This window comes from Clinocottus analis, unplaced genomic scaffold, assembly GCF_023055335.1.
Source record: "Clinocottus analis isolate CAN_PGR_092001 unplaced genomic scaffold, fCliAna1.0.p SCAF_2, whole genome shotgun sequence".
NCBI classification, from domain to species: Eukaryota; Metazoa; Chordata; class Actinopteri; order Perciformes; family Cottidae; genus Clinocottus; species Clinocottus analis.
Genome location: NW_027175931.1, coordinates 8,454,177 through 8,469,715, shown reverse-complemented (window position 1 = coordinate 8,469,715; position 15,539 = coordinate 8,454,177). Strand labels below are relative to the sequence as shown.

The window sequence follows — 15,539 nt, the reverse complement described above, 5'->3', positions numbered from 1 at the left end:
ATTCACTTCTGATGATGAACACATAATGAACTTTGGGCTATGGGCCAGTTATGACACAATTAATGGAGGAAATACTTAAATATGATACTACTCTAAAAAAAGTGCTGCTATAGTTCATCATTGACTTTGAGTAGTATGTAGTGCTGAAATGATTAGTCGAACAAAAGTAATAATTTGTAATAAAACATTTCAGTTATTTAGCAAAAATCTGCTTGTTACAGCTTCTAAAATGAGGGATGCTACTTGTCTCAGTTTCATATTTGTAAGTTGATTATCTTTGGATGTTACTTATAAGTTTAGGAGTTGGTTATGTATAATAAGTGTGATATTCGGTTTCACGTTTTCGTTCGTTTCATATGTTTTAATCTGTTTTGTTGTTTGTTAAAAACCAAATGATGGACATATTAGTTGTCAATAAAAACAATACTTTGAAGTGCCAGTATGTACATATACGCCCACATTTTGTCAGCAGCCTTAGAGACACGTGTAGTCTGGAGACAGATTTTAAGCTTGATGTTTTAAAGGAAAAGTGTGTCATTGGTTTTAAATAAAGAGGTGAAAACTGTTTGTTTCAGTTTGCTGTAATCGATTACAACTCACGTACAAATTAATATAAATTACATGATGTGATAGCACTGATTTTAATTCTGGATTTCTGTTCTTTTAAAGGGCAGACAAGTCTGAGGACCTCTGAGCATTCCAGTGATATCATTCTTCGATTGTAAGGGCCAGAATGATGGACACCTGTACTGTATGTGGATTATGACCTTAGACTGCCATCTGCTCCTTTTTTAAATATGAACTGGGCTAAAATGTAAATGGACAAACATGTAAAATATATCGTCTACTGGCCTCCCCGCACAACAAAACCCTTCTTGACTTGATGTCCACTGGGAGCTGTGGCATTCAAAAATCAAAGAGTGACAGTTTGAAGGACTAAGATGGATGTACAGCAAGTCTTCGCCCAATGCTCAGCTGTTTCTGTTGGTCAGTGGCACGTGACTCTAACACTGCATTGCATTATGGGATGGAAGCATGAAAGACATGCTGAGAGAAACCTTAATTTCTTCAATGCATTTCAGAAAAGCCTTAGTGGAGTTGTTCTCGGCACTAGCGTTAAATGCTTAGCTCTTTTTTTATATGGGAGAATAAAGTTTATTGACTTGCAGTAATAGCTAAATCAGATTTATAATGTGATGTTTTTAGCTTTTATTCTGAACTATTGCTTACCTGCAGTTCAAAATTGAACAATTGCTATTGGAAGCAAGGCCGACGTCACAGAAGACGGTGACCCGATTCTGCACAGAGCTGAGAAATGACAAGTGACGGATATGTGTCTGTTATTCTTATTTTCCTGTACTTTGTGCTCACAGCCATTTGTCTGCATATGTGCACATCTGGTAAAATAGGTGAATATGTCTGTGTGCCAGTTTTGTCCGTTATGAAATTGTGTTCAGCCCTGGTCTGATCAGTGGTGTCCACTTCACACACTCAACGCTGCTTTCTATGCGTAGCTTGTCATTAACCAGAAGTATTTATGAAGTTTTACATTATGGATTAGTTATTCTAGTTTGTTTATCAAAACAGGGTGTAGAAGTTCAAGTGAAAGACCTGGAAGCACAAAAAAACTATTAAAGTGCATTATAATCTATCATTCTTCTATTTGAGTTCAAATGTTAATATATGTTTTGTCAAAAAGGAGAGTCATGAGACAATCTGCATTAACTGTGTTAACCTGTCAACGGTTGCCTTACCAGCTGCCTGAGCTTGCCCCGCTCATCTTCACCTCCTTGTAGAGTTGCGCATGTGCCACCTGTCGCTTATTTCGTGCTGGAAATATTTCTTATTTATTTGGACAGCAGAGGACGCTGTATGCTGTGCTGTAGAGAGCTCCACCTCTGTTGCTGAGATGTCATGCCTCATAGACAAATGTTCATTTTTAACACTGTTTTAAGCTCTGTGTGTGCATGTATGTACGTGCGCCGGCAGCTGCCCTCCAGCATAGACCCCTGCAGGAGAGAAGACTGCTTTATTCATGTTTAATTGTTTGCAACATTGAACCATTTAACACAAATTGTACAAATATTAGTTTCAAATATTAATCACAAAATAATTATTTTGATTTAGACCTTTCTAATCTTTAAGCTCTGTCAAGTTGCACGGTTCATTAAAACGATCAACTTTACGTCCCACCACAAACTTTGGATTGATTTATGGGACCACAGAGTGCTTCATTCTAGAGATGTGTGATATGAAGACAACAATCAGCAATAACTAAACGTAACTATCTAAATCTCTTCACAGTACAATCTTACTCGGTTCACAGTGTCTTATGTAGCTTCTTGGAGACACTTAGAGGTTTTTCTCTTTTTTTTTACAGTCAGCTGGCAGACAGATTTCCAATTGTCATTTTCTCCATTTTTTCCAGACACAACCAAGTATATTGTTACCCCTCTGATACTAAAAGCTTTTTAATTTTTGCGATAACTGAAAATAACTGAAGCCATGTTGGAAGAATACTTTGTCACTTATTTTCTGTTTTATATTTCAAACTAACTTGGGAGACATTTCTAGAAATATTTTCACATTACCTGGCTCAACCTCCTTCATAGATTGTTTTACGACACTGAATCATCAGTCAAGTAGAAAAGTCCTGAGCATGCCGGTGTATTCTCTGTCTGCCTTGTTTCTTATTCTGTTACTCCACCTTTTAACTGATTTTCCATTTCCTAAACTCAATAAACGCATTCAGCTAGTTGTGTATGCATGTTGTGTCTGAACATGCATATCATTATAATGCATAGTCATACAGTTCATTTTACTCTTGCTAAAGGTTGATGCCCTCCCGCTCTGCTTTGCCCTCTAGGTAATCTACTTGTTATTCTTCAGTTACTTTTATTAAATTCATGTAAGAACACATGCACAGTCCAGCTCAAATCTGCCCCACAGGGTAAGCTAGGCTACGAACGCGTACACAGCACTTTACATTTACATAGACTACACACACACACATATATAGGGGCAGGAACTTTTCAAGGCCTGCAGGCTTCATGACAATGTCATGCTACATCTGTAAAATGGAAGCCTATAGATGTGCTTCGAAGAAAAATGTCAGGAGGGTGGGGTACAGTGATCATAGGGTGAGCCCTGAGGGGGTCTTCCTGAGGAGGTTTGTGTGTGTGTGTATGTGAGTCACGGTGGTCCACCAGCTCTCTGTTCATTCTTCTAAGCAGAGCTGACATATCAGGGTCACTATGTACCTCGAGACACACACCGCTGAGCCCCGCGAGGGAATCACACGCAGGAAACCTTCACGATGCCGTTCATACACACACACACACACACAGGGCACCCACTGGGGGAAGAACACTAAAATGGCCTTTACTACATAGGTCAGAGCAGCAGTTGCATAAAGCAGAGGGATGACGACAGATGAGTGCGGTTCAGAGCAGGGCCATGAATGGAAGACGGAGATAATGTTCAAAATGAGGTGGCAACCGCCGGGACCTGCCAGCCAACGGCAGCCCACCTGCCAGCTCCCAACAACAAAAATGAACTTTCATTGTGTGCCACAAAGTCTAAAACGGACAAACAACCGGAGGGACAATGACAGTCACAGGAATCTGGACATCCACCTGTGTGAGCCAGTTTCCCTTATTTCCACACGGTGCACACAGCAAGAAGGACAGCGTGAGTGCGGGCCTTTTAATTTGGTCCCCACTGCATGCTGTGCTGCATCAGCAGACAGAAACCTCTTTAATGTTAAGTTCAGGCTGAAACGGTTCAGCAATGAAACGTGTGTGTGCTTGGGTGCATTGTGAAAGACTGCTGTCATTTTCTGCAGGAAGATACAATGCACCTCAAGTACATTCTCAAAATATTAGTCAACCAGCAGCTAATGCAGCAGGAAAACACTGAACATTAGTACGTAGTGTAACAAGTATTTTGTGCTTTTCAGTTAGCATTTTGATACATTGCAACGATGTTTATATTTCGTACATTCCACTCAATCCATGTTTTTGCATCAAACTGGACATAACTGCAGCAAAATATTTATATTTGTGTGTCTTTTCTTCCCACATTCCATTTTTACTAAACCGTAATCCAGGAGGAAATGTGAAGGGTTTGGCCGCTTCTGTTCTCAAGACGACCAGCAGTTGTAATGGGTAAACGCACGGAGGCCAATACATTTCCAGTCCAGGTGCCCCACCCGCTCTCTGCATGCGGCAGCACACCATGAGCTGATTGACTATTTCTTCTATTCTCTCATGAGTCACAGTTATCCAGAGTGAACCATTTTGGCATTTTGAAGGTGGTCTAGCTATGGCAGTTTGGGGTTTAAAGTGAAGGAGCTAGGTTTGTGTTTTGACTTTGGGTCGGTTTGACAGTTAACTTGACTCTTTGATTGCTGTCTTACGACTATTCCTCCGCCAAGCCCTGTCACACCGCTTTAAAAAAGGTAATGAGCAGGGACAATTCGTTCTGTTGATATTATTCTGTAATTCATGTCAGATTAACATTTACAGTCATTGTCAATTGTACCAATTTATACTGTGTTGATTCTTACGTTAGTGTTGAATCTCTTCTTATTCTCTACCTTCAGCAGTCTTTAAAAGGGGACATGTCATGACGACGCCACTGTTTCAGTGCATCTGGGTATCCGGTGTGTTGAAAACACTAACTGTGAATTAAAGCAGTTTTTGTGGGCTGCCGAGTCAGAAAAATGCAATTCAACAAGCCATTCTCAATTGGTCCTGCACAATTAGGCTTATAAGAATGTACCGCCACTCATCAGAGTGCTTCCACCCACGACTTGGAATCTACCTTTGCAAAGGCTACGACTGCACCATATTTTCCTAGAAAGCCAATTAGAGCAGACTGAGTTTTCAGGATGGGGGGGCTAAAAAAAAAAAAACTGTTTCTAAAATTAAACATTCAGACAGAGTGAATACACATTTATTTAGACAAACGGCGTGTAAACATTATCAACAGCGCTGAACCTGAAAATGTGCACCATATGTCCCCTCTAAAAGCAAACAAAGCCCTGACTACAACAGGAATGATTTGATATTCTCTTCAACGTGTATTAATCATGTACTCCAGCTATCTGTGGCATACTATTTTAACCTACAAATCTTATTTACAGTCATGCCTTGTGTCCTTCATTGCACCTTTCCCTCCACCTGCAGTGTTGAGCTGCATGGAGCATCAGTCCAGATTTGGATAATCACTCCACCTCCTGCAACTTTTCCCTCTGCCAAAAACCTGCTGCCACCCACTAATCACCACTGATGTGCTCCAGCTTAAGGCTGCAGGTTATAATCGATTGGACTTTGTTCAGTTCATATTCGTTACACGTTTTGTCCTTTTAGAACCTAAACAAAATCATTTCACCTTCAGAAATCGTCTGCTGTGTTGTCGAGGAAACCAGCCAAGCAAGCACTGATTGCATCGAAGGTGTTGATCCCTGCAAGGATCAACACCTTTTGTTCTTTGTCGTGCACTGAAATCTCGGATAACTTGTCATTTAGATTAAAATAATGAAATGTGAGGGCTCAAAAACATCACAGCTGCTCTGTCGTGTACTGACAACATATTTAGGAGGTTATGCAGAGAAAAGAGGATGTGACCCTAAAGTTAAAAGGTCAACTCTGTCCCAAAGGCACAATGTGTTACCTGTAGATGTTATAGTAGTTGGGTTTCCTGACTTATGTGCAACCCATGTTGAACACTTTTGTCCTAATTTTCTGTTGTCTTAATTGTGGCCTATATTGTCTATCAATGAAATGGAGGTCACCTCATTGAAAGGGCTTTTGAGATTGATTAACAAAGGCCAGGAGTCACTTTAATTTTACCATCACAGGAATGCCTGAACAAGACGGACAAGAAGAAGCAGCAGCTTGAGAGATGAGAGGGAAGGGAGTTCATCCCAAGAGACTCTGTTGGTAGTGAGCGAAATACTGATGCAGAAATCAGCCAAATGATGTTTACATAAGACCGTAAGTCATTTATGCAGCAGATAATCACAAACTCCTTCAGGTTAGCAGCCAGATGCAAATTATTGATTTTAATGTTCATAATGTACATGTTTACCAATCAAAGGCACAGTGTATTTAGACTCACGTGTTGTGTTAACATAAATAAATTGAAATGGCACCAACAGACCATCACCAACCTTAAACATTGCAACACTTATGGTCCACTCATGTATATTTGCTCCTAATGCTGGCTGAAATAACAGCAGATGAGCTGCAGGATCACTGGAAACACTATCGGTCCAAATGTCAAACACAAATATAGCAGCAATTTTGCAAACCTATGCAGAAATAGAGCCTATAAAAGCTAACTTGTTGCTTTTGAAGGCTCTCCACAACACCTATGTTCCTGGATGCTACGCTTTCATCATAGCTGGAACATCTTCAGATAGTTCACAGTAGAGCGATACGGACAGGAAAACATGAGACACCATGTTGCAGTATGATTTGAGTAAGAAACAGTAAATTCTATGTCTATCTATATATCTATATCTATATCTATATATCTATATATATATATCTATATATAGCAGGACCCCCCCCCCCCTCACACCAACCTTGTGTCCTAAAAATTATGTTCCCTCAGAACTAATATGCATTTTCAATTTTGTTTGGCTAAAAAAGTATTTTCTGTGTGATCTGCTGATAAATCACCACAATATCCAGAATAAACTGGAGTCAGAGACTAAATACCGAACAAAAGCTTTATTAATAAATAGGGCTAAAAATATTCAAATCAAAAATGCACAAACCAAAAGTAAGTCTTGTGGTACTTAAACTGCACGGTCAGAGAGAGAAGGGCGACAGAGCTACAGTAAATAAATCACACAAACAATATAGAATATACTCAGGCACAGCAAACCAACCAAAATAACACAATAATAAAATGCCGATGTAAAATGGCTGCCCTGTCACTCGGCCTCTCTCCTCAGCCCAACACAAAAACCCACAAGCTCAAATCAAACATAAACGGCCCATGCTCAATGAATATTTAAAAAAAGCGACATGTAAATTATAAAAGGTCTGGGAAAAACAAAAGCTCTTTAAAAACAAAGAAAGAAAGCATTACAACAACACATTACAACATACTTAACACAGTAAAATCATGTTTTCAAAACCTGCATCAAAAGAAAAGAGCTCACCAAATTAGTCTCCACATGGCTGGCCTCAGCTGCTCTCAGGTGTGCTCGCTATCAAAGGCGCAGGTGAGCTTCCCACACCTTTTTAATGGCCCTGCCCCCCTGCGCGGGTCCCACATGTCAGGCTGCCCATGGCCTGCCTTACCACATATGTTACTCATACAAGTATACCTTGACATACTTGACCTTGATTTTGTCTTCAGAGGAATAGAAATTTAAACATGTACAATTTCATGACAAATGATGTCATCAAAAGCTCCACAACAGCGATAAATGGACCGTGATTTGTTTCGATGGAAGCAGACAAAGAGATTCTGATATGAATGTCTCACAGGAGAATCTTAAATCTCAGAAAAGCCAATGATTTTGGGGTTTTTGAGCAGCAACATTTAAGCCCTGCATGCAGTAAACGCACACACACACACACACACACACACACACACACACACACACACACACACACACACACACACACACAAACTGCCTGCCAGCTCTCTGACCTTCAAGTTGAAATGTAGAGTACACAGCTCTGAGAGCAACAAAATTTGAAAGGAACATGACAAAAGCACACAGCTAAAAGACCTGCAGTGATATGTAGATGTTTTGCTTCCTTGTTCTGACATCAAAATGATGTTCTTCTCATCCCACTCTATATACCCTCAGTTGTTTGCACGTGGCTCATAGGTATGTGTGTGTGTGCATCTGTGTGTGTGTGTGTGTGTGTGTGGGGCGGGGGGGGGCTTGTTCTCCCCAAAGCTCCTCCTGCAGGCTGTAAATGAAAATGGAGTTAGAGTAAACTTGTGTGAGTCTAAGAGGGTTCGATGGTCTGTGGTACCATGCGGAGCATCTCTCAGCTGGATGCAGTTCATCTGCACAGTGTCCTTTCATACAATCCATTAACACCTTGTCTTCAGTCACCTCCAGCTGACTGGAAAACATACAGAAACTCTCTCCCTGTATCTCATACGCTCTCTCTGTCACACACACACACACACACACACACACACACACACACACACACACACACACACACACACACACACACACACTCCGTGAGTCTTGCAGCACTACTTCAGTTCTGCGAAAGCCGCCGTGCTTCGCTGCCTCTGATTACCGCCCTCTAGCCCCTCCCTTCCAGTTTATCACCAATTACTGGTCCTTGCAATAAAAAAAAAAAGGGAAAAGGCCGCTCTCTTAGTCCCCATGGCAACAGCTCTCCTCCTCTCTCTCCATTTCTGCACAGTCAATCAGACTACGACTGTCTAGCTGTCCTGCCCTAGTCCGGCTAGAGAGGAGCGGTACAGGGACCAACACCCTCCCAAGTTTGGTGCGCAGGCTATCTGTCTTTTGCCTTCTTTCTGCTTGTTCATTATCTAAAGATCATAAACTATTCCTGTAGGCCTTTTATTCTATTTTACTCAATTACAAGCAGATCTAGACAAGTGATGCCTACGGTATAAAATATAAATGCCTTTCTGTCTTTTTCCTCCCTATGCTCATTTCTTATCTGCCTCCATCTTCCCCTCTACCTGTCTTTTCGGATCTCCCTTCCCCCCTCCCCCACTTTTCCTACTCCGTCCCTCGTCGTCTTTCTCTGACTTTATCTTTCGGTCTGTCCATTTCTCACCGGCAGCAGACAGAGAAATTGGAGAACATTTCGTGTCTGACACCCAGCTTATCTCACAGATACAATCACCATGGAGGCAGAGACTCAGGAGAAGGAGAAGGAGGAGGAGGAGGAGGAGGAGGAGGAGGAGGAGGAGGAGGTGGGTAAGAGAAAGACTGGAGGGAGGAAGAGAAGAAATTATAGAAAGATGAAAGAAAGAGAAAAGGGCAAGGTGTAGAGGTATAAAAGGGATAAGAATTGGCACAGGAGGAAACGGAAGATTGTAAAGTTTTCCAGATATCTGGTGGTAGGAGATAGGTCCAACTGGGCCCAGTGTTCCTAATTTACACTGACTGCTAACACATCCACCACCCACATCCTAATAAAACCTAATGTTAATTCATTCTGGATGACTGTAATATATTTGATTTATTTATTGGTGTGTCTCTATTTGTTTGTGGCTAATCGATGGTGGAGGCAAAGGGTCAGAGGGAAAGAAAAAAGAAGGGAGTGGTGAGAAGGATGAAGGAAGGGAGGCCCTGGGAGACAAGTGCTAATAGTAGATTAGTCACTCTAAAGATGCTGTAGGCTTGTGCAACAATAGTCACTCACACACTGTGTGTGTGTGTGTGTGTGTGTGTGTGTGTGTGTGTGTGTGTGTGTGTGTGTGTAAGAGAACGAGAGATTATATGAGAGGGTGGAACAGGATGTGCACAAGCTGACAGACTGAGGAATTTGCCCCTTAATCACTGCACAGTTTAATTAAACCTGATTGACTTGATGAACATGCACACACACGCACACACGCACACAAACACACACACACACACACACACACACACACACACACACAGGCACGCACAGGCATGCACACACACACACACACACACACACAGCTTGCTGCAGGGCAGGTGACGTCACTGTATTATATTATAAAGGCAGCTGTAGCAGTCGGGGCATCATCTATATGCCAGCAGACACATTTCTCTTCTGACCCAACGGCATGAATAACCTTTTTCTTTAAACATTTGAACAGCAAATTATTATCTATTATATTCTTATCTCCTTCTTATTTTTCTTATTTTCTCCTCCCTCTGGCGCACAAAGGACACAATACAGTGTTGTGTTGGCATATTTTACCGACTTCGTAATCCCCTTTTTGGCCCGCCCCAATCCGGCACAGCGACTGACATCACAAACTCACACTGCGTGCACAAACTCTATTTAGTCAAGTGCTCGCAGGTTTTCCTAGATACTCTGAATCTTTGGAGAAATGTGTATGAAAGAATGCATGAAATAGAAATCACATGGGAAATTTAGATTTTAACTCTCCTCAAAACTTATAAATCCTGTAAAATTCAATAGAGCCTTTTTGGGATAGTTTGAATGATTTCTTTAGTTTGAGTTTTTACAAGGAACACTTAATCCTTCCATGTCCAAAAAGAACAAGAAAATGAACATGCATGATTTACACGGGACAGTGACAATATGCTTTTTTTTGGGTAAGGGACACACAATTTATGTAATATATTACATGCTGACGTCATTTTGTTAAGACCCACTTGTGGTCCCATTTCACATTTGAAATTGAACATTTTTACTTTGTAAATATAAACGTAAAAATGTCTCAATGGCTTCATAGTAAAAGAGGGATTAATATGAGTAAAACAACTGTATTAACTGTGTTCAGTCAAGAGATCATTCAAGAAAAATGAAGATAAGTTCAAAGATAAGTAATAAACATGAACAGTCTACAGATATTTCTCCAGGAAAGCAAAGGGTTTTCTTTCAGGTGACTCTCACAGATGAGTGTAAGCTAAATCCGGATTTAAAAAAGCATTGCACATTTCTTTGATTTGAATATGACTCATAGATTGTGCGCAGGCATGTCTGTGCACACCTGTGTGGATTGTATTATCATGGCCGGTGGGAACAACAGAGGTTGAGCCACGGTGCTGAAAATATGACATACAGATAGGCGATGTGCAGACAAGGGAGGTCTTCATGCATCATCTGTCTACAGTTTGGGATCACCCCTCTGAGCACAAAACCGCATTGACTCTGTTCAGGGACCGAAAGAGAAAATAGAGAGACTGTGCAGATGATGTCGCCACAGGGCCTTCAAAGTGTGTGTGTGTGTGTATTCCTGGGTTATGCTCTCTGAGTTATGTAAGCTATTTGGAAAAAGGCTAAACTCTGTACTGCTGAAAATAACACAGATTGTAACCTAAGACACACAGAGAGGCACACAGACACAATTCCCCACTCTTTTCCATTACAATTCTCCAAACTTTAATAATGTGCGCACTACTTTTGACTTTGTAACTTGACCCTCATTTCTCTCCTCATTTCTCTTTTTCCGCACATTTTTTTAAAATCTTCATCTCTCGCTCCTCTAACTTTATTATTTGTTTCCCTGTGTGTCATTGTTATGCGTACATGTGTTGCGGCACAGTGCTGGTTGATGTGTGACGCGATAGTCTCCCACTGAACCCCAGAAACATATCTGTTTTTTATTTTCTGTTATAAAAATGAAAAACAAATGCCTCCATCTGTGTGAGACTAGGTGGGTGTCTGTGTCGCATCTCGTGTTGAGGGTTAATTCTTTGTTGTATTATTTGATATACGGATGATGTATGCACTAAGAAAAAGAGGGAAATACAGAAACTAGATTGCTGTAATTTCTTATATTGTAAAATGTAGGTAAATCAAATAAATCAAGATTTAGAGGTAGATTTTAGGTGCTGGAGACATGGTTCTTAGAGCGTTCATACGTTACATTCATATGTTTTTCTTTAAATTTGAATGAACATTGTTGAAGGGAGCCTGAGATTTCCATTGTCAAAGACTGCACCTGATGAATAGAAAAATAAAAAGTGAACCTTTACAAATCTTCAATAAAACTATTTGATTGTTTATTTTGAGCCTCTGTGTTATTCTGTCATGTGCAAAGTGTTCTTAATCTGCATGCCTGAAATCAATTGCTTCTGTCTCCACACACTTCCCATTATTGAGTTTTAACCATTGATTGAGTACAACATGCTGGAAAACAAAGATGGCTCTTACAGGTTTATTGAACCAGAGCAGAAAGAGCCAAAGCTTAAAAAATGACTTTTGTCACAACCCGGCTCCAAAGATGTAACAAAAGAGGGAGACAACGAGCAGCTGCTAACGAAAAAACAATTTATTTTCACAATCACTTAAGTAGGACTAACTCAAGTAACGGTAAAGGAACGAAATACAATTTAAAAGATAAATGGTGCCAGTGTCCGTGACACACCGGATGTCCTCCTCTCGTCCCTCCCGAGCCAAAGGCAGAGGCCTTTTAAAGGCCTGTTCCCCGGCAGTCAGCACCTGTAACAGAGGATCGAAACAGCGACACCTAAAGCATGCAGGTGAAATAGTGCTGGACTGTCAATAGTTGAGTTGGATAGGGTTTTGGGTCCATTAGGATCACCTAGAGCAGCAGTCCCCCAACCACCGGGGCTGCATAGGTTATCAATTGAAGACACAGGAGATATTTCTGTTATCCATGAGATGCTCAGTTACAGTGTAGCTTCCCACCGCTTGGTGGCGGGAATGCGACAGTCAGTTTAACGAGCTCCAATATGCAGAAGAAGAAACTCAGCCAGCCGCTAGCTTGTAGCAAAAGCTATTGAGAAGTATTTCAAGTGAGAAAATTAAGACGAAAGTGGTGTCAAACGCTCACAAAAGTGTAAATGTTTGTTCAAGTACAATCCTGACTTCACTAAGTAGGGCTTTGTGAACGGCGTTAACGAGGCAGAGCCCAGAGCCCAGTGTGTGGAGTGTGGGAACGCTAGCTTACGCAGCACTGAAGGCTCCAATGCTAAAGCGGCAACTAGATACCAAACAAACATCCAACGCTCGTGGGAAAGTTGGTGGGATTTTTCAAGAGAAAGGAAAATGGGCTCCAGATGCAGAAAAGGTCTGTGTCACTGACCGGCAACTCAAGCTGTCACAGATTGGAAAAGCAACTTCTGGTTCTGCAAAAATGAAGACTGCTGAAGCATATGATTAGCAGATTATAAGGCGATATTTTCATTTAATTTAAATTGTATTTGATTTGAAATGTATTATTTTGAATGTACACTGTGTGCACAATTATTAGGCGAGGGTTTATTTTGAACATATCATAATTTGTATGCATTCTAGAGGAAACATAATGGCGTAGCCTGTTTTAAACCCATATGATGGGATCAGCTGAGAATGTGGTCTGTGCCATGGTTGAACCTAAAGGAAGAGCTGACAGAAGGAGAGCTTCCAAGCTCAGGTTGGCATGGTCTGAGCAGAGGAAAAACCAGCAGCCCGGACAGGCCGCAGAGCAGAAAGCAGATGCATAACTTATGTACATTCCAGTGAGCCTAAGTGATACCAAACATTTTGATTCCAAAGTATTTATTTTTCTGCCACAGACTTTTGTATGTGACGAATTACGACCAAAATATATAATAATTATACGTGTGGAATTTAGGTTTACTTAGAAATCTGAAGGTGTGAGATTATAGGTCATCCCAGAACAGTAATTCAACCAATCGATTAAATATGTGAGGATACTGACGGTAACATGGCCTTACAATATTATCATGAACAACTTTTATTTAGCTAGCTATTTCACTAGCCATGCCATGAACCTGTGCCACTTCAGGAGCAAGGGATACAATATAACTTGTTGCAAAGGGGTTGCTTGGAATTGTCAATGGCAACACATAAGGAGCATGATTACAAGTTTTGTTCTGACAATTTTGTAAATCTGATCTTATGAATTTGGCTTCATAAAAATCGTCTGCACTAACAACAAATTGAGCTAAGAGATGAGAACCAATAAAAACATTTGGTGGAAAAGAGGATCAAATCCTCAAAGCCCCCCAAAACACTGATGCACATGCAGACAACTCGTACATGCGTGTGTGTCTTTTTGAAGTGTGGACAGATAAGCACAACTGTCTCATATGATTTCCTTTAATTCATCCCGCTAAGTCAGCCAGCAGCCATCTGGAGCCCTGTGACACACGTGCACACACATGTGCACACACACACACACACACACACAGACATACACATACACACACACACATACACGCACACACCCCAAACCATACTCAGTGGGAATGACAGTCTGAGGGCATGCAGTCATAGAGAGGATATTATGACAGGCCGGAGTGACCACTCACTACTAACAAAGTGAGGCCTTCTCTTTTTTCAGGAGGCCTGGAGAACAAAGTCCCATGTCTTCCAGGCATTTATAAAACCGTCAAAGGCTTTTGAATGCCTCACATGGGTCTGTAAGTATACTAAACCTGCTCAGTCCATCGAGGACAACGAGAGAGCCGTAATTAAATAAACTCAAACTAGATTGTGTGCTCCTGGTGATAGCGGGGTGAAGCTCTGCAGGGTTTAAAAGAATTCACTGATAACATGTTAAAGGCCAGCCCGATGTGTGGGGCTGTGCCCAGAATAATGTTCCAGCGAAGCAAAGAGAAGGAAAAGGATAAACCCTTGAGCTGTGAAAATGATGCAAAATTGTGGCAGCGACAGGCTGAGCACATGACTAACCGAGGTCAGCTGGTGTTGTGCTGACATCAAACTCAAACACTGTTGGTTTTGTTGAATAATGTCTGGCAATTCGTCCAAAACATAGCCTCAGAGAAGTTTCCATTTCAAATGAAGTGCTGTATGACAATGCATCGTTGTATGTGTCCTATGGTTTTCCTCTCCAACACAAACCAGTCAGTTAACAGTTTACGTTTTAGAGACTCTTTAATCCAGAATGACTAATGATCCTGATCAGGTAGGAGCGTCAGTGTCCCACTCGTGAAATAATCGGCGTAAATACTGTGTGTGACTCTAATCCTCCCAACTAAAGATATCTGACAAAGACTGTAATAATAAATAGACGATCAGAAAAACTGTGTAGCATAGAACATAGACTTAGAGAGCGAGCATTGTTTGGAATAACAACATGACCCCAAAAAACATGCAACTCATTTCTACAAAAAGCAACCACTCAACAGTTACAGTTTGTAGATACTGTACACGACTCAATAATTTATTACCATTTCAATGACTGGAATTTGTCTTGGAGTGTGCTTAAGAAAAACAATGTACATATCAACAATACAATACATCAGAAAAGATTAATAAAACATGAGCATGGACATGTAAAGATACACAATTGACTGGTGCACTAAGAAACACATGGAAGTAGAGTCCAAGTGACCTGATTTGCGATTTAATTTAACAAAGTTTAGTTTAGTCTGAGGCTTAATTTGCAACTCTAGGCACATAGAAAACAGTTCACGGTCAGGAGTTGTATAACGCTGCACCGAGCATCTCTTTCCTCAGTGTATTTTTTTGTTCTGTGCCTGCTGACATAATGTAATTAACTCAATGTTCTCCTGTGTAGTTATTGGGGTCAGAGTAACGTCTGCTCGTTTAAAGATCATAGTGAAATGTGCAAGAATACAATATGCAGATGCACAACATACAGCAAACATGTGCATACATTATGGGGCTGGCTGCAAGTGTCTACATGTATTTCAAAAGACATTCTTAAAAACAGCATGTTATAGACTCTGTTCACTTTCGAGGCTGATGAAATTAACTTAGCCCATAATGTGATGTAGAACCAGTGTAGCACAGCTATCTGGACAATTTTACAAAGGCACGCTCAAGTGGACCAACTGTGTGTTCAGCCTCAAGCTAACTGGCCTTGCACTGGATCGAGGCAATCCGAATGTG

The 15,539-nt window shown here is 40.9% G+C and overlaps 1 protein-coding gene across 8 annotated transcripts in view; it reads left to right on the top strand.

The window, feature by feature from the left end:
• The window catches only part of LOC137790320 (arf-GAP with Rho-GAP domain, ANK repeat and PH domain-containing protein 1), a 41,664-nt gene extending 38,909 nt beyond the window's left edge, over positions 1-2,755 (top strand). For all 8 annotated transcript variants that reach the window (XM_068584451.1, XM_068584453.1, XM_068584455.1 and 5 more), the window contains one exon: positions 670-2,755. The gene's annotated coding sequence lies outside the window, so the exon portion shown is untranslated. The remainder of the gene's footprint in view (positions 1-669) is intronic.
• Positions 2,756-15,539: the final 12,784 nt, after the last annotated feature.